The sequence below is a fragment of the Macaca nemestrina genome, chromosome 8 (assembly GCF_043159975.1).
Source record: "Macaca nemestrina isolate mMacNem1 chromosome 8, mMacNem.hap1, whole genome shotgun sequence".
Classification (NCBI taxonomy): domain Eukaryota; kingdom Metazoa; phylum Chordata; class Mammalia; order Primates; family Cercopithecidae; genus Macaca; species Macaca nemestrina.
In genome coordinates, this window is record NC_092132.1 from 95,489,641 (window position 1) to 95,515,908 (window position 26,268).

At 35.9% G+C, this 26,268-nt stretch overlaps 1 protein-coding gene across 17 annotated transcripts in view; it reads right to left on the reverse strand.

The window, feature by feature from the left end:
• Window positions 1-26,268, reverse strand: part of LOC105495692 (syntrophin gamma 1) — an 893,014-nt gene that overhangs the window by 816,234 nt on the left and 50,512 nt on the right. The window contains exon 2 of one of the 17 annotated variants that reach the window (XM_071068264.1): window positions 21,357-21,472. The exons of the other annotated variants lie outside the window; for them this stretch is intronic. The gene's annotated coding sequence lies outside the window, so the exon portion shown is untranslated. The remainder of the gene's footprint in view (window positions 1-21,356; window positions 21,473-26,268) is intronic. 17 annotated transcript variants of the gene reach the window in all.

The following is a 26,268-nucleotide window of genomic DNA, read 5'->3' on the forward strand; positions in this document are numbered from 1 at the left end:
GTAAAATGGACTCCTAATATGCAAAATTGCCAAGTTAGTGACCAGTGGTGGACCTGCTACAAATGGAGGTATAGTCCCTGTAGACCTTGCTTATTCACCAATCTCTTACTTTTTTCTCCCACACACCTTGATAACATGGTACCACTTCTGAATATTTTTTATCTTCTTACATTCTTATCCTGAAAACTCTTACAATACAATAATGTAATTTGGAAAGTCTTTTTCTATTTACAAATCTACATTACATAGCTTCAAGAATGTAGGTCAGATATGTATAAGTTTCCGGTGTGTTCCAGTTCTGTTCCCGCAAAGGAAGACATGTTGTAAGGGAGGTGTGGAAACAGTACAGAATAATGAGAGCTCAAGAGGAGAAATCACTAAGAATTCTCCTTTAAGACATTATTTTTTAACAGCTTTAATGGGATAGAATTTATATACCATAATATTCACCAATTTAAATGCCACAATTCATTGGTTTGTAGTATTTATACAGTTGTGCAAACATCACAACTATCTAATTTTAGAACATGCCATCATACCAAAGAGAAGTACCCACAAGCATCCATACCCCATCCTTCTCTACCCCATATGCTGGCAACCATGAACCTATTTTCTGTCTCTATGGGTTTGCCTATTCTGGACATTGTATATAAATGGAATCACAACATATGTGCTCTTTTGTAACTGGATTATTTCACTTAACATAATGTTTTCAAGGCTCATCCCAGTTACACAGCATGTATCATTACTTTCTTCTTTCTTATTCTTATTTTTTATTCTCATTCACAAATATTGCTCCATTATAGAGATGTACCATATTTTGTTTATCCCTTTATCAGTTGATGGCTATTTAGGTTATTTTCACCCTTTGGCTATTATGAATAATACTGTACATATTTTTGTGTGGATATATGTTATTATTTCTCTTAGGTATCACCCTAGGAGTAGAATTCCTAGGTTGTGTGATAACAGTTTAACACTTTAATGAATGGCCAGAGTGTTTTCACAGATGGCTGCACCATTTTACAATCCCACCAGTCTTGCATCGGGGCTTCAAATTTTTCACATCCCCATCAACACTTTCTACTACCTTTCTTCTTGATCACAGGCATCCTAGTGTATGTGAAATGGCATTTGACTGTGTGGTTTTGATTTGCAATTGGCAGGTAGAAAAATATGTTGATCATCTTTTTATTGGGTTTATTGTCAGTTTGCATACCTCCTATGGAGGGGAGTCTGTTCAGACTCTTTGTCCATTTTTAGTTGAATTATTGTCTTTTTGAGCTGTAAAAGTTCTTCATGTATTCTATATGCAAGTCCATCATCAGATATATAATTCGCCAACACTTTCTCCAGTTTTCTCAGCTGCCCTTTGATTCTCTTAATGGTGTCTTTTGAAGAACACAGGATTTTTATTTTGATAAGTTCAACTGTCTATTTTTTCTATTGTTACTCAAGCTTATTGGCCATATCTAAGAAGTCTTCCTATAACACACCATCATGAAGATTTCCTTCTATGTTTTTCTTCTAAGAATAATACTTGCAGTTTTAGGTCTTATATTTATGCTTATGATCCATTTTGAATTATGTTTGTGTGTTATGTGGGGAAGGAGTCAAACTTAATCGTTTCACATGTGTCCTAGCACTGTTTGTTTACAAGATACATCTTTCTCCATTAAAATGCCTATGCACAAATTGAAAATAGATTTACCATAAATATAGATGCCTATTTATGGAATCTCAAGTCTATTCCATTAACCTCTGTGTCTGTCATTATGCCAATATTACACCATTTTGATTTTTGTAGCTTTGTAACACATTATGTATTTTATGTAGTTTTGTAATACATTTCTACATGAAGTAAGAAATTGTGAGGCCTCTAACATTGTTCTTTTAGGGGATTTTTTTTGTTATTCTGGGTCCATTGCATTTCATATGAATGTTCAAATTACACTATCAATTTCAGCAAAATTGTATAAGTAACCAAGCTGGAATCCAACAAACATTGTATAAAATCTTTTGATCAATATGGGACATGTTGCCATCCAATTATTTACAGTTTCAGTCTTACATTCCTTTTGTTGGTGTTGTAATTGTTTTTTTTTAGTTTCATTTTCAGATTGTTCATTATAGTATATAGAAATATGCTTTTCTGAATTCATTTACCAAAGTTTTAATAAATTTTGGTGAATTTCTGATTTTCTATATACAAGATCATATGATTTCTAAATAGAGACAGTTGTATTACTTTCTTTCTTTTCTTTTTTCTTCCCTTTAGTTACTCTTGCTAGAACTTCTAACAATGTTGCATAGAAGTGGCAAGAGCACAGATCCTTGTTTTGTTATTGATTTTATGGGAAAGATACTCTGTTTTACACTATAAGTTATGTTAGCTATAGGTTCTTGTTGTATACCTTTTATCAAATTGAGAAAGTTACTTTTATTTTTAATTTATTTAGTGTTTTTACCATGAAAGGATGTTGACTTTTGTGATATGCTTTCCTTTTATGTTATTGTAATTACAAAAATTTTCTTTCTCACTCTATCAATATGATACATTACATTGTTTGGTTTTCAGATGTTAAAACTACCTTGTATTCATGAGATAAATCATACATGTTCATGATGCATACTCCTTTTAATAGGTTGCTGATTTAGATTTATTAGTATTTAACCAAGGATTGTTGTGTCTATATTTCTAGAGACGGGGGTATGTATTTTTCTTTTAATGTTTTTGCCTGTTTTTTGGCATGAGGGTAACACTGGCCTAATAATATAAGTTAGGAAGTGTTTCATCTTACTATGTTTTTAGAAAGATGTTGCTAAAAATTATATTAACTATTTATTGCATGTTTGGTAAAATTCACCAGAAAAGAAAGGTATAGTAAAACTTGGACTTTAACTTGTTGGAAGTTTTCAAAATAATAATTTAATCTGTTAAATGATTATATATCTATTCAGATTTTCTAATTTTTTGAGTCAATTTCTATAGTTTATATCAGTTTTAAGAGTTAATTCATTGCATTTAAGTTATTTAATTTATTTGTATACAGTTTTTCAGGGTACTAATTTATTATTCTCTTTAATTTTGTAAGGTCATTATTAAGATCTTTCTTTCATTCTTGATTTTAGTAATTTGAATCTTAACTCTTTTAAATGGTCATTCCAGTTAAAAGTTTGTCAATTTTAGAAAATGATTTCAGAGAACCAACTTTTGGTTTCCTCCATTTTCTATATCTTCTACTTTAAGTTTTTTAAGATTTATTTTTAGTGATCATGGATATATAATAGTTATATATATTTATGGGGTACATGTGATGTTTTCATGTAGGCACACTTTCTATGATGGTCAAATTAGGGTAATTGTATCCATCACCTCAAGAATTTATTACTTTTTTGTGTGAGAAACATTCTAATAACTCTTTTATTTTTAAATATACAGGAAATTATTGTTATTATATTTTTTTCTCTCTTTTTTTATTCCTTCCTCCTATTTTGCTGTTTTTTCATATTTTAATGAAAAAGACTAGGTTACTCATTTGAAGTCTTTTTTAAATATAGGCATATAATCTACAAAATTACCTCTATGTATTGCTTAAGTTCTATGCATTAATAAGCTTTTGTGTGTTGTGACTTCATTTTCATTTATATCAAAGTATTTTGTGCAAAGCATTCTCATTATTCATACATTGGTTATTCTCTAAAGTTCCATTAAATTTTCTTTGTTTCTTTTTCTCTGTTCTTCAGATTGCATAATCTCTAGCAACGTACATTCAAATTTTCTGATTATTTATTCTGCCAGCTCAAATCTACTGATGAATTCATGCAGTATATTTTTCATTTCAATTATTGATTGTACTTCTTAACTCCAAAATTTTCATTTGATTCTTTTCAAAATAATTTTATCAATTTATTTATATTGCCCACCTGATGAGACATTGTCATCCTACACTTCTTTATTCTATGTATCATTTGCATGAATTCTTCTAAAATATTGATAATAGCTGCTTTGAAGTCTTCTGCTAAATCTGACATCTGGAAGTTACTGTAACTTAGTTTATTTCACACGTATGGGACACAGTTTCTGTTTCTGTTTCTGTGTCCTGATATTTTTGTTGAAAATTGAACATTTTAGATAATATATTGTAACAAATCTGCATGCCAATTTTTATCCCCACTATCTTAAGTCATTTTGTTGTTTTATGTCTGTTTCTCTGGCTACTTGGCTAGATTATTTCACTGGAGTCTTTTTTCCTGCCATGTACAGTCTCTGTTGTCACTCCTCACAAGTCACAGCCTTGAGTCTGTGTACAGTCACCCTGGGATACCAGTGGTTTTAATAGAGCTCTTTTGACTCTTTCTCTCCTTTGTTGCTAATATTAGGTTGGTGCAAAGGTAATTGCAGTTTTTGCCATTAAAGGTAGTGGCATAACCTTTAATACAAGGTTAATTTAATTAAAGGCAAAAACTGCGATTACTTTTGCACCAACCTAATATTATAACTGGCTGTTAGCGTCCACTAATTTCAGGATAAGTTCACCACTATATTCAAAAATGCTCTGGGCATAAATTGTTTTACCTTCCGATCCAATTAAATTTGGGACCTCTTTCAAGAATAGATTTTGGGAACAGATTTTGAGGTTGTTGTGACCCCAAGAAGACTCTTTTTAGGTGTATCTTATCTTGTAGTATGCCTTTGAGATAATTTCCAGAGACTTTAAATAATTGTTTATTTACTTTTGATTTATAATGTGAACTTTTATGGTTGTTTCACATTGTCGTTCCGGAAATTATTCTTCTAACTCATTCTTATTCTTGTATGTTTTATTTATACTCTTAATTCTTCAGGCATCCTATGATTTTATATTTGACACATATATTGTTTTCACTATATATTCACCATCTGCTTAGATACGACTCCCCCTCCTGGGGTCCAATATGACACTTAAACTTAATTGGAAGTATCTCCTCATGGAAACCAACATGCTATCCAAACTCAAAATTTCCAAAATGTAATTTGTCATACTTTTCCAACATAACCTACTTTTCATTTCCCAACATAAGCTAGGGCAAATAGAATTGCTCATTCTAGTTAGAAATTTTGGAATACTCTTGCATTCTAATCTCAATATCTATTACAGAAGACTTTTCTTCTCCATACCCAGATATTTATTTATATTTTTGTATTTATTTATTCGTTTATCTATTCTGAGATAGGGGCTCACTCTGACGCCCAGGTGGAATGCAGTGGGAATGATCACGGCTCACTGCAGCCTTGACTTCCTGGGTTCATGTGACCCTCCCACCTCTGCCTCCTGAGTAGCTGGGAATACAGGCATGCACTGCAACTCCTGGCTATTGTTTTTTGTGGTTTTTTTTTTTTTTTGGACTTTTTGTAGAGATGAGGTCTTATGTTGTTGCCCAGGCTGGTCTCCAACTCCTGGGCTCAAGCAATCTGTCCACCTTGGCCTCCAAAAGTGCCAGGATTGTAGGCATGAACCACTGCACATGGTCACTCAGATGTTTATTATTTAATCTGGGCTATACTGAGTATCATGTACAAACATTCTGATAAAAGTGGCTACACAGGAAATTGTAAAAGTCATTAATATTGCACAACCCCAATGACTTGCTTGATGTGATACCTCCAACTTAACCACAATTGACTTAATCAATAATTAGAATCTTACTCCAGTTCAGACCAGTCATATGAGAGGGGATCATAATGAGTGTTCCACCTACACTGTAAAACACTCTTCATTATCTGAAGAACAGTGACCCAACTAGATCCTTTATCAGGAAAATGGAAGTGAAATATATACAGTTCTGCTTGGTACAAGAAATTCAGATTATTGCAGTTTTTCTGTTGATCTGAACATCTTTTACCCCTTTTTTATTTTATGCATTACACTAATGCCAGAAATTTACCTTGATAGATCTGATCAGCACAACTTTTGCTTTGAAACTTCTTGGAATGTTTTATAATAGAACTAATACTAAAATATTGTTCACTTCAATAAATTCAAATGAACCTAATTCACTTATTTGTAAAAATCTAACACTTTTCTATAAAGCCTATCTCACATAGGTCTTTGTTATAAAAAGAAATTATTTGGACTTTTAATAAGTAGACTTCTATGAAACCTTTGATACATGAAAAATATGTACTTATAAAATATAAAGGTCATATCAGATTTACTAATTCAAATATAGATCATTATCATTATCATCATGGAAAAAATGCCAAATAGGTGTCTATAAATAAAATCAAAGTTTAAAAAACAATCACATGAAGTTGGGATTACCTATTATGAGAGAATATGCCACCAAATAACTGAAGAAAAGCATCCTTTCTGCTGAATTATTTTCAGTAGTGAATTTCATTATCAAAACTTGCATTGCCATTGTCTATGAGCCTTATTTAACTATATTTATTGTATGTTATATGATTTATATCAACTACTTTTAGTCATTAACCCCTCACATTGTAATGATTAAAAAAACTTTCTATTGTCATCTATAACTAAAAGCTTAATCTACATTAACAAAATGGTATCACAACTTAATATTATTAATATCCTCTACAGGAGATAATAAGAATTGTGATTTCAATATTGATTTTAATAGATTTAAAACATTGTAAGCCGGGTGTGGTGGCTCATGCCTATAATCCCAGCACTGGGGAGGCCGAGACGGGCAGATCATTTGAGGTCAGGAGTTTGGCAACAGCCTGGCCAACATGGTGAAACCCCAACTCTATTAAAAATAGCCAGATGTGGTGGTGAGCACCTGCAGTCCCAGCTACTCAGGAGGCAGAGATTGCGGTGAGTGGAGATCGTGCCACTACACTCCAGCCTGAGCGACAGAGTGAGACCCTGTCGCAAAACAAACAAACGAACAACAATGACAAAACTTGTGGTTGCTTCCCCTTTTATAACATGTTCAGTGTATTTCAACCATCACTTTATGCCTCTGAAACTTTCATTCTCAATTCATTATTATGACATTTTAGTACCTTAGGAATCTAATCCTGGCCACCAGAGGGAAAGCTGATTAATTAGAATTCAACCAAAAACACCTTTCAGACAGTTTTCCTTCTGGAAATTGGTAAGGCAAAGGTAAGAAAACATACTCCAACAAAAGAACAGATTGCTTTATGATAGAGATGCTTCCAATTTTAAGATTATAGAGGCAACTTACTTTCTGTGACACACCTCTAGCCAAACATTTTTAATGCTATTGTTGGGGAATGTGCCATCTCATTCTCAGCCATGTAAGAATTCTTTAAAGCTGTGCTACAGTTAGCATGCTGATTCTCTTCCTACTATAAAGTATCGATTCTTCAATTTACTTTTCATGAAATGTAGTGATCTTATTTTTAAATAAAATTTAAAAACAACATTTATTTTTTAAATAAAATTTTACAGCAAACATTACAAGTAATTGAACCATAAGTTACAAGTAATTAAACCATAACATAGGTGTATAACCATACACCTATATTTAGGTGTAAAGCATTAAGGATAATTTTATATCTCAAGTCATTCATTTGCTATTGGAAATAATTTATATTTGACCCTATCTAATCCCAGATAAATATATTGTTTAGAAATAATAAAAACAAGAAATGCTCACAGCATGAGCTATATTGCCAAATGTTTGAACTTCTTTGAAATAGGATTTTTGATCTAATATTTGAAAGATAAAATGTCACGAAAGAAAACTAGTATGATGGATAGTAAGAAATACAGTGGTTATAGAAGACAACAAGGCAGAATTCTGCCTCAGAGTAATAAACTGAATTGGCACATCCATGAAAATTAAATGCTACCAAGGCCACAGGATAACAGTACCCCCCCATTCATCTTACTGGGAATGAATTTTCTCATGAATAAAATGAAACATAGTTTCAAATTTTCAGTAGAGTAACATTCTTTTCTTACTTTAAAAGGGAGCAAAAAAAGAATTCAGTAACTGTGATTTTTCTATACCACTCTCCTGCAAACCTTTTAGAAGCATCAGGACAGTGAAATAGACAGCACCATCCCAGCCTTCTATAGGGGCCTCTGCCAGCTGCTGTGATTGACAAGGACCCATGTTGGCCCTCAGCTAGTAAGTCAGGGCTATCCAGGGCAAGAGCAGTGAATAACTGGGAGTTTAGGCACCACACTGAGCGCTCTTATACATGTTATCTCATTTGGTTACTTAAGCTATGATCTCATACACTTCTCAATAATAAAAAGCAAATGAGATTATTTATAAAGTATATAGAAATCCAATAAACAAAACAAAAGGGTTCTTTAAATACATAAAATTCACATTATTTATGTTTAAAGACTGAATTTGATATGTTTATTGAACTCAGTATAAATGATACATACATAAAGCACATTAAATGCACGATTTTATAAAGATGTTACTTGAATTTTGAAAAATGTGCAAACTTTTTTTGCCTCAAGTTGTCTGAACTTTTACTTGATGAATAGATAACTCTCTCTTTACAATGATTAATCAGAAAGTTCCTATGTTAATGTTTTTCCTTTTTCAGTTATAAATGAGTTTCAAATAATATAATTATGTATCAAAGGCAAGCTGTCAAGCATCAAAATGATTGTATAACTATGGCATAACACTTGAGGTTTTATGGTCCATGAAATTACTGTGGTATAAATCCTCCTCTTCCTGAAGCATCCTTTGGGTAGGGATGAGAGGAAACTGCATTTATAAAGGTTCATTGGTATAACTTTAGACAAGCACTGTAGCCTTTGCAAAACTGTATTAAAAGTACACACAGTGCATAATGTTTAATGCTTTTTAAAAATCAATAACTTTGCAACTCAATTGAATTGGATTACATCAATTTTACTGTAGTTCCCATCTCTTGGATTTAATACTAATTCTGAAGTATTCTGACATCTTCTGTGAGTAATTGTAGGAAACATGGACATAAGCGTTAATAGACAAATATCCACTACATTAGTTTTCTAAAAATAAAGCAAGGAATGATCTAAACTCAACTAGGTTAAGCCATCCGTTTCTTGTAAAGGTAAATGCAAGTTAAGGTAACATCCTTGGTTCTTGGTCAAGTGAATATAATCACACACACACACACACACACATTGTTTGTTTTGTTTGTTTGAGATAGTGTCTCACTATGTAGCTCAGGCAGATCTTGAACTCCTGGGCTCAAATATATATATTTTTGCTTCAGCCTCCTGAGTAGCTGGGATTACAAACATGAGCCACAGCACCTGATTAATTTCATATTTATAAACCCACACACATTATGTATGTATACATGTATACATATATATGATATTTTGCATTATATATAATGAATATATATGGTTATAGATTCAAAATTAGAAAAAATTCAAAATTAGCTATCAGAATTTCTTTTGTATTTCCAGAGTTTAGAATTGTGTCTAACAAAGAGCAGATGGGCCCAAAATGCCAAAAACATTTGCTGAAGAAATCAGTCATCTGAACTCACAAAATATTTCGAGCTCTCAAAACGAAGGATTAAGATGCCAACTACTTGAGCAGTTGCATACCACTGAGACTTATAAATTTTCATGTGCCCATACATATTATAACTGAAGGATATGACATACTCACTGAGTAATTCTCCAGGGCATAGATGTACTTTTTCTTTTTATAAGTGATTTCACATGGAACTAGAAGGAGAGCGTCTTTAACTTAAAGGAGACATAAGAGTTTGATTGGATCAAGTCAATTTGAAAAACATGCTCATTTTTTTCCAAAGACTTTTATTTTTAAAGCTATTATTTTCTCCATAGATTTTATTATCTATCAGTTATTTTTTTAACAAGGATCTGTGGTAAACAACTAATGATGTTCATATCCACAACAACAACAACAACAAAAAATTAAGGTAAAGATATTCTAAAGACATCATTTAACTTTTAAAGTGCTTTTTATTTCACTACAAAGACTGTTTAGAAAGTCTACATACTCTGAAAGCCCAAAGAGGGCAAGGATTTTTTGTTTGTAATATATTTAATTTTTTAATTGAAAGCAAAATATTTTATACACCTTTAAGGAACAGGAAAATATTTCATAACAATTAAAAAATGGATAAAAGATCAATTATATTATTTCAACTATTATTGATCACCTGAAAATGATAAAATGATTCACTTTTATTCATTTACTATGACAAAATGTAATGGTAGCCGTATTTGCTTTCCTAAAGTCACATTTCATAGTTGGTGGCAGACAGACAAGTAACCATAATACAGGATAGACTAAAACAAATTATGTTGGCCCATCTTTTTGCCCTACTCTAATCAATAATGCCCTTACAAACAATAGTGCACTACTGTAAATCTAAATGTCAGAGTCCAGATTCTTTATCATTTCAGTCTAGCCTGCCTCCAGGATAAAGGAAACAGTAACTTCCATGGTCTAGCAGCCAGGAGCAAAGTTTCTGAGCCTGAGGCTTTAGGAGACTGAGGCTCTGTATTTACATTTGCCTTTTTTGGCACCTCTAATTATGAGTCTTTCCTAGGAGTCTCTGATGCCAGTTTATTTATTTCCCATCTCTCCTTTTCTTCATTTCTTATTAGGCTATTATTGCTAAGGTTACTTCAGGTACTACTGCTTGCTTCTGTTCTGTGATACTTCCCCTTTTAACTCACATGGCTTTCCTTCTCCCTAGATTAATACCCTGGCCCGCCAGGAGATTTAATTCAATGTCTATCAGGAACCTAGTCTGCATAGATGTTAGACACTCAACTGCATCTATTATTTAGCTCTCTAAAGGGCTTCACTGGTCTTCACTCTCTTCTGTGTACATGGGGCTCAGAAGGGCACTTACAGAGAAGAGACTGATGTATGGGAATTCATTCTATTTTTATTGAAAAAACAGTTCTTCTCTAAGAAAATATGTTTTTAAGCAAGAGTGAGAAAATATGAATAGAAATCATAAGAGTGTACAGTTTGTGAATGAACCCTTACCAAAAGTTAGCTTTAAGTGTCTAAAAGGCTTAAAAACACATTTCCCTAAAGAATACTTTTTATTGAAATTTTACTTTTTCAGTAGAAACCCCAGAGCCACATTACCAGAAGCATCTGAAATTAAATTTTATTTCTACCACACTCAATTATAATGTATAATATGAAAGTACAATTTATTTTATTTTATTAAAAAAAATTCAAGAACACACTGTTCTTGCGAGTGGTGGGCTGGGCAACTGCGAGGCAGCAAAGCTGTGCCCCGGGAGCTCACGAGGCAAACATAATTTTTTTTTTTTTTTTGCAAACGAGTCTACAGGAAGGGATGTGAAGAGAAAGTAAAGCAGGAAGCCCTGGGGCAGGGATATGGAGGAATTCTTGCAGGCAGAAACTAGGGAGCAGGGCATTTTGTGTACATACAAGCGCATGTGCAAGTCAGGAGCGCTCAGGGCTCTGTCTTCTAGAACTGAAGCTACCAGTTAAATTTCAGTTGATGGAGCAAGCAGAGAGGAGGATGGCTACTGGGCCAAACATTTGATTTCTTTACAACATCAAGCAGGCCTGTAATAAAAACTGGAAGAGGTATCCAGAGTAATGCAATTCATAGAGAAAGAAAGTAGAATGGTGGCTGTCAGGCGCTGGGGGAGACCTGGGAATAGGGAGTTTCTGTGTAATAGTTAGGCTGTCTCAGTTTTGCAAGATCAAAGAGTTCTGAAAATTGGTTGCACAACAATTCGGACATACCTGCTGTGTGTTTTTTCCTTGTCACTTGCTCTGTCCCTGCATTTCAAAGAGGCTGCTGCCTCCTTTTACTCTGACAACATGAGTGTGCCTGTCAAATACATTGAGTGAATACTGTGGTGTCTACATGGGTACAGTTACTGTTTCTCAACAGCAAGCTCTTTCACCAGGATAGAATTTTCCTCACAGAAATAATCTGAAGCTATAAATAACCATGTGCATCTGCCTGGCTGTTTCCCTGCACACACACGCATGCACAGTGTAAACAGCGGACACATAAGCGACTCAGCACTCCTGGGCTGCCAGTCTCTCAGAACATTCCAGCCAATATACCTTGAGCAGACTCCAAGGGCGGTCAGGAAGACACCGAACAGGCCTGATCCTGACCGCAGAAAACCTTCAGTCTGCAGAGACGGGCCTTTTAACCAAGATGCAATAGCCCTGGAGCGCCACGACAAGCTAGGTGTGAGAAGTCCCCAGTCAGACCAAGCCAAGAACCCCGGAGAATGAGGGAGCCCGAGGACCGAGGACGTCGGTGTGCAGACAGGCACAGGAAGGGACAGGGTGAGAAGGATCAGGAGGAAGAGCAAAGGTTGGACAGAAGCGGCAACAGATGAAAATGATCCCGACCGAAAAAAAGGATTGTCATCAAAAGCACAGAACCTGACTATGAGCCACACACTTTGGATACAGGACATACAAAAGCTGTTTAGGAGCTGCTGGAGACACCTGCGCCTGCTGAAACGGTGGTAGGACAGTCTGGGCCCATCCCTGCTCTGGGTTCTCCTGGCGCAGGGCAGGCGGCGGTGCGGGGCACATGCAGTCCCAGGGGCACACTCAGTCCCAGGCTCACTCCGCTACCGCTGCACCGCCCCAAAGGCGTCTGCGTCTCTCCATTGTGAACTGCCCTCCTGCTCATTGCCAAGCCATAAGGGACAGTACTACCCCGCCTGTTAATTACACTACCAAATTCGCTTATTCTTCTCCAAAATCTTAACAGAGTGAAGCCTTTTAATGTACTGAAATAGAATTATTTTCAACTTGTCCAGGGAAGAATTCCTACATTATGGTGTCAGTTCTCCCAAGCTTGTGATTTTACCCATCTGTGGAGGAAGATTACATTTATTCATCCCTATCTCCTATCTCCTATATTTTCTTCCTAACATAGTGGTTAGGGACACTGAAGTCTGGGGTCAGGAAGACCCAGGACTGAGTCCCGAAGTCAGCTAATAACTGGGGGATATTTCGGATGTTACTCAACTTCTTAAACATCCATTTCCTCATTTCTAAAGTGAACATAAATATAAAACCTGCTGCCTGGAGTTCAACATTAGATAATGGAGGGAAAGAAGTCAGTGCCCCACTCAGCTAAACTCTCAATAAAATGGCTATTCTTATTTTTATTTTTATTACTATTTCATTCTAATTTAAGTGTTTTTACATGATGTCCTCATACTTCTGGTAGACTATTAAATGAAACATGGACCTTTACAATAAAGACAACAATTTTAACTATATGTTCAAAAAATCAAGCCCATTTTTACAGGTACAAAGCCACTTTGGAGCTGCTTCAGTGATCGTGGCCATGAATGAAGGCCACTCATGCTATTTTAGATTGAGGCAGCCTGCACAGCAGCAAGACACTTCTCTGTTAAGCATATTCCTATCCAGTGTGTTTCTGCCTTGGCTGCATTTTCATTTGTTTGCATTGCTTTCTTTTCTTCCTCTTTGGTCATTAATTAGCTCCTGACTAGCTCATTCCATTCTAGCCCTGTTCTCTTCTTCCCTCTCCTCTCCTCTCCTCTTCCCCCTTTCTTCTCTCTCCTCCTGTTTCTCTCTCTCTCTCTCTCTCAATCTCTCTCTCCTTCCCTCCCTCTCTACCCCCTCTCTATTTCAGTTCATTCTAGTCTAACTTGGGGAACTAGTTATTTCAAATCTCTTTCATATCCCAGCATCTCTTTACCATATAAAAGAGCAAAAGGGCTTTGAAGAAAAGAGTCATCTACATTTCAACATGCCAACGTCCATTACATTGAGTGGACAATTGTGAAGTGGGTTGGCCACAGGCCCCGTGGGAAGCATTTTACAGGTATTCACAAATGATCCTCCAGGCATCTTTATTATTATTATTTCCCCTTATGAAGATATGAAAACTGAGGCTCCAGGGATTTCCCCCGGTCCTGGTCACAAATCTAATAAGCAGCTTTCTTGGGAAGCCAGCTGAAGACCGTCTAACGCCCAAGCCGTGTTCGTGATTCCGCATCCCCACTACAGAGGCTGCATGCATTGCCTTGTCTTCTGACCTTCTTACTTTATCTTTGATCAGCCCTTGCAATGAAGCCTTCCCCTTTCCATCTTCTGCCTATGACAGGATCGACAACGGGAAAGAGGAATGAATGTAAGATAGGATGAAAAGGGCATCTGGTCTTTATTTTTTGTCTTCCTTTGAGGAAAGATAAGTGAACACTAACAGGATCTTCATCGGCATCTTCCCCCTCGGGGATCCTTGCCCAGGCCACATGCCTATCCTCTTACCCTCAGATGTTTCTGTTGTTCTGCTCTGTTTTCCTACTTAACTTTTCTTTTGAAAATGTTCTGATTTTGAAAGATAAAAATAATGAATTCAGTATATAAAGATGAGATCTAACTAGTAAGCACTCTGGGCTAGGTCTCAGAGATGGAGATGATCTTGCACAGGTCTTTGAGTGGGAGCACTCTCAAAACAACCTTTCATATCCTTCCTAGTTTCAAACATAGCACTGTGTTCAAAGTGGAAATGAATAAAAGCACAGTCCCTACATTTTCTTAATTGCTTTGACTGATCTTTTTTTAATTTCTGAAAAAAAAAATCTGTCTAAATCATTTATGGGTCTAGCACAAGAAGTTAAACATGTTTTGCAGTCGTATGCCCATTTTTATCTATTGAGTCTGCTTCAGCTTGCTGAGAAGACTTGTCATTCATCCTTACTTCATCTTGCAGACACTTCTCTAAGCTCTCCACTTCCCACCCACCTTCCCTCTCAGACTGGTCGCTCTTCTCTTTGAAATGAGTGAGTTGCAATGATTTTGCCTTCCCACACCTCATTATTAAAACATGGAATCAAAGCCTAAAATACATCAATTTTTTCTCACCAGCACTTCCTGCTGCAAATTGTCAGCCTCTGGCCATGGTCAATGAGACAAGCCCACCTCCAGTCTCTGAGCTGCTTTCCTCTGTCTATGGTTCCTTTCTGCACATAGTAGCCAGAATCTCTCTTCAAAACCAAAGAAAGCATGCCATTTAATCTTGCTTAAAATATGCTGGTGGCTTTCCATTGTAACCTGAATTTAAGTAAAATTTATCTCTTTGGCTTTACAATATCCTGCATGATCAGGACTCAGGGCTCCCTTCTCTCCGTTCCCCTAACCTGTGGGCTCACACCTACCTGGGTACCTCTGCTCTTCTGTTAACTCTTCTCCTAATCCTGGTATGGTTGGTTTTGCTCTGTCAATTACATCTCAGTATAAAATTCACTCCTCAGAGTAGGCTTCCCTGGACAAATTTAAGTCACTTTTCTTTTTGCATGACATTTAAATATTCTCCGCCAAACACTCAGGAACACTCCACAGGCTATTTCTGCTTCTTATTTCCTGCTCCTCCTATCCTCCCAAACACAAACACTCCATTGAAAGTTTCATGAAACTGGGGAACTATCTGCTTTATTCAGCCTCACAACCTGGGAGAAATCAGGCAATATGTACATTTTTAGAAGAAATATAAAAACGCAAAAACACAGAGAATAAGTGGATGACTTGCCATCCAATCCTTTCTGTTTGTGATTAAGGCACGTAACTAATATAATTTCATATAAACATCACTTTATGAAAGCAAAGAAAATTTCTTTTCCTATTTCTTTCCGTTTTCCACAAAAATATACACACACTGAACCTTCATATCAGGCCTTGCTTTTCTCAAAAAGATATAGGGTCTAATTAAATGTATCACTGATTGCAAGGTACCTCTGGATGAACCATTGCTTCTGGAGTAAATTGAGATGTGCATCTCGAAATTAGTAATAGTTCTCAAGAATGGTAGTAGGTCTTCCTTCCAATTCTTTCTCCACCCCAGTTTTTGAAATAAAAATAAGAATAACTAACTCAGGGAGCAAATGTAGTTTGTAAAACTAGCTGTTTACTGAAAAAATAAATGGAAGTCAATTTCATGTAATTCACCACCAACATGAAAATAAACAAACAAATAAGACAAAGTTGTTAAAATTATATATCAAGAATGGAGCCTTTGCACATGTATATATGTTTTGTAAGTCTTGCAGGCACATAGTCATACTGTTTTAAAACAGGAGAAATCTTTCCTCAAACTGAAAGTAACAGTCCCCTTCTTGTGGACTACCTATGATTTATGTGTATAGAGAACCTGTCTGTTATGGTTATTGTAGAACTATCTTGCAAGGCCTATGGATGTCAAAAGCATTCAGATCAGCTTCATATTCTCATCCTGAAAATAGTAATAAGAAAAAAATTATCAGATTGTAGACACTGCGTGCCAATTTGACAACCCTGCACACCCCCAATGATCTTGAAGGCAAGCGCTGCTGTACATGTTGTGGCGATTAATCGAAACATGAATCTTGGGAACCTTCCTCGAATAGCTTTGTATCATATTATCAACATCAACAAGCATACTAAGGCAAAGGTACTGGGGTATTCTTAATATGAAATTCTAAGAAATTCCAGAAATCCTTTTATCCAGCACTGCTATAGGTAAAGAAGAATGAAACGATCTCTTCAATATTGCTAAATAATCTTGGCAGTTGAGGTGATTATGAATTAAGGCAGTCTAAAAGTTTAGTTTGCAATTATATTTATTAAGAAACTTCTTTAAATTTTATTCCACCAGATATGTCTTTAAATATACAGCCCGTAGCCACCTCAAGGTCCATTTGGTAGAGAGGGGATATCAGGAGATGCCATGATTTGCCCATTGAGAACCATCGCGGACAGTTTGGACATGAGGCTTTTCTCAGAGACACTTTCCTGGACCATTATTGCCATGATCATGTCCATGGACCCTGCCTGGACCTGTGCACTCTCCATGCTCTTTCTCTAGTTTCACTCTGCAGTTGGAATGTTGAAGTCACGGAGAAGTCCTGCCATAAAGAAATTATGCCTAATTTTGTTTTACTCTGCATTTCGCAAAACCAATTACCCACAGATTCTTTTATGCCATAATATATATTAACACATGTGGCACTGTAGTTTGCAGGATACATTCTGGGAAACTTTCAGCAATAAAATTTCTTATAGATGCAATTTTTCTGAAGCTTCCTACATTATTTTAAATAGAGTCATTGGATTTTACAGCTGTAAGTACTTAAAATGATCTAGTTCAGAGCCTTCATTTTACAGTTGATGTAGGGAAACACAAGGTCACACAGCCTATACAAATCACTGATCTGGCACATGAGGACTATGTTCTCCCAATTCCTAGGCCAGGCCAGGGCTCTCTTATGACACCAAAAGAAAAATAATCTCTTTTGCATTTATCTTGAGAAATAGTTGAAAGAGCAAGGAATTTGAAATGAAAGACCTGAGGATGATTTTGCCACATGTTAACTATGTGTCCTTGGGCATATAGATTCCTCTTCTGGAAAACAGATGTTTTAATCATGCTTTATCTCCTTATCTCAAGGAATGTTTGAGAAGTCCAAAGAAGCTAATAAAATATATGAAGGCACCCTCTACAACATGGAGAGCTAGGAAAGTATTGGCACTCATCAATTGAATATTATTGTGACTGTTGTATTTTGTTGACTTCCATTTGGAAAAGATTAAAACTCTAAGGTAATTCTTGGGAATTAATTTTATCAGGCTATAGTTACTATGTCTTGCTAATGGGGTTGTGGCCTGTGCTTCCAGATAGGAAAATAAGGCAGCTGGATGATTTGAAATTTTGTTACTTATATTCATTCTCTTTGGAAAACAGCATACTTCCTGGTATAGAAAAGCAAAAACTTGACATGATGAATAATCTTAATGAAGTCAAGGAGGAAACAGCCTAATATTCTAATGACATAAACAATTGGGGCTTATGGTAAAATATTGATATGATTTCCTCTAAGAAGATAGCATTCATAGCATCAAGAATCTTCTCTTACTTCATTTGAATGAAAACACATAATTTAATGCTGTTACTATAGCATTGTAGAAGTATGTTTTGTTGAAATGAAATGATATATGTTATCAAATGGTATCAGAATTTATCATTGTTGCTTTCATTTTTATTTTCTCCAAATATTCCTTTCTTGACATCTGTATCTGTAATTTTATTCTATAGTTCTGAGTTCAACGGATTTGATCTATGCCAAATGAACAGGAATACGCTTTTCTTCAGTATACACTGTTTTTTCATTTTTATTCCTTGCTTCAAATATTTTTAATTCTATAAGATATACCGATGCATATTAATGAAAGCCGAGACTCCCCAAAATGAAGTAGTAAATTTCATCTCATCTGGATCTCAGCCAGACTCTTTTAATCTGAACCCAGCTGGGAGTTGAGTCCTGTGTGCATTCATAGCACCACTAGTCTCCCAGATTACCTGTACTTTAAGTCAACTTTGCTTAGATCTGGCATCATTCCCTAACCAGAGCTGCCAACTCTTCGAGGTGGGAGAAAGGAGTCTCTAGCATTAAAAATAAGTGATCTGCCAGTCTCACTAGCTGCAGAATTTAGGATGGCAGAATGTTCTTCTCTGGAGACATGGGAGTTAGAGCCACATAACTTATAACCTTCTCTGACCATCTATTTGGTCAGGGATCTTATGGAATACAGCAAAAATAAAAACATCTAAATATAATTTGGATTCCAAGGGAGCAAATATCTGTTTCCTAAATGAAATAGGTAATTTGTTATTGATTATTTTGGAAGCTGCAGGGAAGAAACAATAATCTAAAACAATTGTATTAGTCCCTGGAAGAGAAGAATTGTTCAGATCAGACAGGGTCACTAAATGCTAGATGTTGAATGAATTAAAAAGAGTGCAGCTAGACATACATGCATTACTGAAACAATTAAAAACTACAGCAGGAAGTACCTGTGTTTCTAAAACAAAGCAACGCATTTCAGTGTATGTGTCTGTTTGCAGCACTACTGTGGTCATAAACAATTGTTGAAACTGTTTGTTGGTGCTGAAATTTCCTCGTAATGATCTTGTAGCACCTCTTACTCATCAAACAGGCACTGTGAAATGCTGCCAGATGGTGAGATACACAGATATTACTGGAGTTGTCAAATCACTGAAACCCTTTAGTAGTAAGAGGCCAACCAGAGTAAAAGTTACATTCTTTACGCCAATCCTGTTCTCTAATCACCCCAAGATTGGCCTAAATGTTTCCTTAATAAGTATCTGTAATAACAATTTGAGTAAAATAAGTAATAAAAACATGAGACAGTCTTGTTTTGTAAGGATTCAATAGCACACCAGCCTGAAAACACACACACACACACACACACACACACACAGGCTTTTGATTCCAGCATCAAAAAGCAGCATGAATTTATGACAGCATTTTGAGTGTGGCTGAGGAGGAGTGAAGAAGAAATAGCAACTTTTCAAATTCTGTAACTTGGAACATACACCATGATGTCATTGTCGTTTTGATAGTGAGGCTATCTCTCTTCTTTAACCTGACCCCACCCTACATGACCCTATGTAATGGATGTAACTTGAAAAAGTAAGTGAATGGCTGGGTGTGGTGACTCACACCTGTAAGCTGAGCACTTTGGGAAAATGAGGAGAGTGGATCACCTGAGTCAGGAGTTTGAGACCAGCCTGACCAACATGGTGAAACCCTGTCTCTACTAAAAATACAAAAAATTAGCCGGGTGTGGTGGTGAGCACCTGTAATCCCAGCTACTTGAGAGGCTGAGGCAGGAGAATCACTTGAACTCGGGAGGCAGAGGTTGCGGTGAGCCAAGATCACACCATTGCACTCCAGTCTGGGTGACAGAGTGAGACTCCATTTCAAAAGAAAGAAAGAGAGAGAGAGAGAGAGAGAGAGAGAGAGAGAGGAAAAGAAAGAAAAAGGAAGGAAGGAAGGAAGGAAGGAAGGAAGGAAGGAAGGAAGGAAGGAAGGAAGGAAGGAAGGAAGGAAGGAAGGAAGGAAGGGAGGAGGAGGAAGGAAGAAAAGAAAGAAAGAAAGAAAGAAAGAAAGAAAGAAAGAAAGAAAGAAAGAAAGAAAGAAAGAAAGAAAGAAAGAAAGAAAGAAAGAAAGGCTAAATGAATTAAAATGAATTTGCTTTTGAGAATTTTTGTAAATTCTACAACTTCCCATACAGTAGTGTATGGCATCCTGTGGTGAAGCAAATCCAAGCTTTCCTTGCATTAATGCCTCTCTCTGAATTATTACAGACTTATAAATAAAATTTAAAAGTTTAAAAAGTAAACCAAGCCTCTTAAAAAATTATTCGCCACCTTATTAAAAAGAAAAATAATCAATGCAGAAGACTTTGAATTAAGCAGCACACATACAAGCCACCAATCCATTAGTTACCTTGCTGTCACCTAATTTGTCTATCATTCTGCCTCCAATTCATTTTACACACTAATTCCCAGTTAATATTTCCAAAGCTCAAAAATATTATCTCTCTGTCCCCTTCCTTCAGACTTTATCCAAACTCCTTTACTTGACACTCAAGTCCCTGGAATTTTAAATGCAGCCTGAAATATATTCTTCTGCCTCAGTATCGCCCTTTGCCTGGAGTGCACATCAGTCCAAGGGAAAGATCCGTCATCCCCAGTTCTATCCTGAATGTTTCTGCCTTTCGGTTTTCTGGAACTCTGGAACACAGTGCCTAGAAATAATTATGATTGAATTGCAGGAGACAAAGGGTCTCTTGCTTGCTTAGGAGGTCCTCTCTTTCATGGAGAAGTCTTCAATATTCTTCCAGCTATAGCTTTGGTCTATCTGGAAGAATAAGGGTCTCTCTCTTTGGTATAACCTGCATCCTGTAGCTACATCTGATCCTCCCCAATTGATATTACTTCCTCTGAATAAGGAGATGTCTTTTGCATGTAGAAACCTGGAAACTTTATTACAAGTTCTTCCAGGGCAAGAGTCATGCCTGGTTCATTTTGTATCCTTTTAGTATTGCATCTAGTGATCTGAATCTTTCCACTTTAGATCTTATGAAAATTTTGGAACTAAAAAATTAATGCAATGTCAAGACATTGTGCCGACTTACTGGGTAAAATATTTTTGCATGTGTTCTTTATTGGTAATTCTCAAGTCACAAGAAGCAAAAGTCAAAAAAGTTTAAAGATCTTTACATGAGGCAAAATACACCATGACTGGGGGGAGAAGAGAAGGTGCTGAAATTTCATAAGTAAATACACTGCATTTTGGTAAGTACTGGAGACATTTGGGGCATTTTAAATCATCAGATTCAATGAAGGATGTGGTATATGGCTTTGGACACAAAGAAATTGGAAGAACAAAATACATTTTTCCTTCTTCTCTGCCCAAAATCTTTCCTTCCAATGTTATATATTGACATAAATATATACTGAGTAGATCATTGTATTTATTTGCAGAAAAAAAAAAAACAAAGATTATTCACCAGATATAGAGGAAGCATACCTGGACTTGGAGGATGAATAGGGTGATTCTCTGATGTGCTGCAAGACACTGACGGATAGGACCAAGACTGAGGAGAATACCCTCACTCTTGTATCGGTGTAGAAAAGTGCACACTCCTGGGGACAGGGAGGAAGCTGCTGTAAAGCCAGATTACTTTGATAATCATGATCTTAAACTACAAATGTCAGTAGCGCGATGTAATAAGATGCTCATGGCATCTTATTATTTGCTTAAGAACTTCCATTAAATGCCAACCTAGTAATTAATTCTTCTTAATGGAACTTTTCACTGCTTTAATCTCACTTTCAGTGATAATTAACACTTATCAATTCTCACTACAAATGAAAGAGCTATTTCAGAGAAAGGGCTGAACTCAGACACCTGGCACTCTCATGGTGAAGGCAGATTGAGAAAAGGCTAAAGATTACATTTACTGAACTTTTTCTCCTGTCCAAATCAACCAATTCTAATTTAAATAAAGTTTATATATTATAACAAATTAACAAAACTTGAGAACAAAAATCAATGAAAAGTGAAGATTTTATCAAATGAAAAACTTGTATCACCACATATATGCAATGAGCAAATGTGTCTACCAAAGCAGAAAGTAAACAATTCAGAAAACTTCACAGTCTCATATCTACCAAAGTAGATTTTATAATAGGTAAACAAGACAAAATAATGGCTATGTCACATGCGACAAACACAATCCTAAGAACAGGCTGTAAGCTCCCTGAGAACAGGCTGTCTGCATGCTGAGAGGACAGACTCCAAAGCCAGACAGGTATTCTTCAAGCCCCTTTTTCTTGCCATTAACCATGTGACTTTCGGGAAGAAATAACCTTTACTGTGCATCTGTTTTTTCATTTGTGAAATAAAAATCACAACTGGTCCAGCTTCCTGGGACTGTTATGAGGATGATAAAATACGCCCTTGGGACAATGCCTGGCCAATAGTGAGTATTAGCTATTGTTATTATTCCTGGCATTTTTTTCCTAATTCAGTGCTCTCCAAATAGTAAAGAGAGCACAAAAATATTTTCTTGACATTGTGTATAGATTATTGAAAAAATATTGCTAGCAAATTTGTGATACGGCACTAAATTTACATAAACATCCATTTGCATTGCAATATAACCATTGAACAATTATTCCTTATTTAATATATGCTAGATATACACAAAGTAGCACATAAAAATATGCCTATATAGTAAAGGAAATAATTTCACAAATCATCATACCCATTCTTGGTTACAAATTCACTACCAATGGAATAAAAGTAAAATAAAAATAAATTATTTCCAGAGATTAAACATGTGTTTTAGTCAAAAGGACTGAAATAGACCTGGCGCGGTGGCTCACACCTGTAATCCCATCACTTTGGGAGGCCAAGGTGAATGGATCATTTGAGGTCAGGAGTTCGAGACCAGCCTGGCCAACATGGTGAAACCCTACCTCTACCAAAAATATAAAAATTAGCCAGATGTAGTAGCGGGTGCCTGTAGTCCCAGCTACTAGGGAGGCTGAGGCAAGAGAATACCTTGAAGTTGGGAGGCTGAAGTTGCAGTGAGTAGAGATTGCGTCACTGCACTCCAGCCTGAGGAACAGATCGAGACTCTGTCAAAAAAAAAAAAAAAAAAAGACTGGAAAAAGCTATACACTTTTTTTGTTTTTTTTTTAAACAGGAAAAACAAAAATGGTAACTAAACACTTAAAGTACTGACTGTATTTCCCCTACAAATCAACAAATTTATAATGATTTCATGGACTAATAACTATAAACATACCTTTTTACAGAGACAGAAACTGAGACTTGAAAAAAGCAACTTTGCCAAAGCTTCAATCCTAACTAGACAGGCTCCAAACTCTGTTTATTTTTCTCAGATTTTCCAAATAGAGACAAGAAAAATAGAGAGTCCAAGAGAGACTTGAGTAAGTAGAAGTTGAATCAGAAATAGAAGCCAGATATATTGTAGAAATGAACATTGCATGCTGAATATACTGGCAACAAAAAGTCAGAGCAAGGAAAATGCACAGAGCTTAGTTGGATAGATGAAGGGGAGGCATAAGAAAGTCCAGCATAAAACATTGAAACAGCAGGAACTCAAAAATTGACTCACTTTAATTTCCATATAGACTGAAAGAAAAGGTAAAATGAAAGGAGATGAAAGATCACAGGAGGAAGTTAGAAAAACACTGAATTAGTAGAAATGACATTTGGGGAAAAAAATAGATAAAGGGGGAGGATGATAACTAAAATTTGTAATATGCCATTTGGTTTTAAATATCTTTTGAAATTGCAAAAGCCAGAGTGGGCCCTATTTGTATTATTTTCATGAAAAAGATTCTCTTATCTAAAAATGGAACATTTCTGATGGGTCAGAGGCTGGAACAATCCAGAGGCATGAAAACAACCACATTAAGCAGCTAAAAGCAACCCGGTGTCTGCTTACAGAGATTTCACATTTCCATAGAGACTATTGTCCTGGTGTCCAGAGCAGGATTCTCTTGAGCTTCTACTCATCAGCTCAATTATTCATTTCTGAATTCATTTTCTGTTTGTTAAGGTGAGTAAGCATGAGAATCAAAGTGAAATGTCCTTGAGAGGAGAATAGACTGATTAGATAGTGAGTTGTTGCGTTAGCAAATATATCCAGGCTTCAGTCACTGTATACATATCCAGCAGTTCAGAAATAAACTCATATAAAAAGAGTTATTGCATTTCATCATCATCATCATCATCATCATCATCATCATCATCATCACCTACTGAGTGCCTCCTTCTGTACTAGATTTGTTAGAGTCTACAGGAGAACTGTATCCTTACTGGTAAATTGAGGTGTAGCTTGTCACAGTTGACTTTTACCACCCTCATAGGTATAAGCAGAATTTACAGCAAATATCAGTGATAGGTAAATCATACCAATATAATGGAGGAGTGCAGTCAGTGCCAGAGTGTCATACAAGACATTTCACAAAACAGTAGTATCAGTTCCCTGTTTTCTGTTTTAACTGAAAACAAAGGTCAGAGATCCCATGCCCTATCCTGTCCAGTATGCCATTAATTTTAACTTTCCTTAACAACTACTGTATAAATAAACTCTAATTTATATTAAATTCTGTTTCTAATGTGGCTTGATAATACTGCATGTGCCATACATGGCTATCAATTATAGAAAAAATGAAATATACTAAATTTTAAAATTATACTGAGAATAATTCCATCTATCTTGGAGTTAACAAAGACAATTTTTGGAAGAGCATTGCTAATGAACACTTACTATCATGGAACTGGATAAATATTAACATGTTGGCTAAAAAGGGAAAATAGAATAAAAGTATAGAAATGAGAAAAGGGGAAACTTTGTTTCAACAAATATGCCTAAACAAGGTGAAAGTGAGTATAAAGCACCTGTTCCAGAGGTTTCCCACATGGGAAGAAAGAGGGACTAAACCAACTGTCGGAGTATTTGCAAGAGTTCTCCAAAGATACAGAATGGATAGAGTATATGCCTGTGCCTGTCTACCTATCATCCACCTATCTATATAATCTCTTCCTATCTACCTAGCTATCTATCATCTACCTGTCTATCAATCTAACTAGCTATCTCTGGAGAGAGAGAGAGAGAACTAGAAAAAGATTGGGATTGATTTTCAGGAATTGGCTCATGTGATCATGCAACTGTGGAGAATGACAAGTCTAAAATCTACAGGTTCAGCTGCTAGTTGGAGACCCAGGGTAGAGCTGACACTGCAGCTCGAGCCTGAAGGCAGTCTGTGGCAAAACTCCCTCCTCCTTGTGGGGAGCCAGTCGTATCCTTCCAAGGTCTTCAACTGATTAGATGTGGCCATCCACTTGAAGAGTAATCTACTTTACTCCAAGTCTACTGATTCAGATATTAACCACATCTAAAAAATACCTTCACAGGAACATCTAGAATAATGTTTAACCAGATATCTAGGTACTGTGGCCTAGCCAAGTTGATACATCAATCACACTGAGTGCCTACTATAAACAAGGTGCCATGACTTTTGTGAGGCATATATGTTATTTAATTTAACTTGTGTGGAGTTGAAAATAACTTCTGGGAATTTAATAAATTTGATGCAAACTATTTTTCTCATTTTGAGCTTTATGTATAAGTTTTTAAATATCAGACATTGGTGAGAAGCCAAAGAAAAAGTCTTTTTAAATGGAAAAGATTTACAAACACATGTTTTGTCATATCGCTATGGAAAACAGAGAAGAAAACAAAGTCTCTGTGAAGTTCTATTTTCATGAAGTTTTAAAACTCACTGAAATAAAGTGGGAGCTATTCATAGCATTGCTACATGCATTTGAGTTTAAACAATCATCAGAAGGTACAATGCAAAGACCAGTAGCTTGTAGTAAAGGAAACCTCAACCTGTTAGCACTGGACTGAATTCCACTTAGCTGACAGAATGGAAAGGAGCAAGGTATAGGGTCAATGCTTGTTTGAGCAGGAAAGTTTTCTTCGAGGTAAAGAAGTAACACTAGTGACTTCTAATTTTTTGGAGAACATACTAAATACCAAAACACTACTGCATTTGAATAGTAATATAAACCTAGTTCTTACAAACTATGACTCAAAAAGGAAAATAAAATTGTGAAACAGCAGTATGAAAATGAACACTGAAAGCTCAAGACATCAACCAAAACAAAATCAGCCACGCCAAGATCACAGTTGGGCAATATGCCAAAAGACATTTTCCAACACTAGTCTCTGATCTCCTGTTTATTTGAATCCTGGCAGAGTGTTTGCAGCAAAGCGTTCAGACAGCACATGCTGTGGGCAGATGTCTTGATGTTTTGCTTCCTGAGGAAGGGAAAACCAAGGATGTGGTATGATTAAGGATGAAGAGGGTTTTCTAACTTAGGGTTGGATTCATTC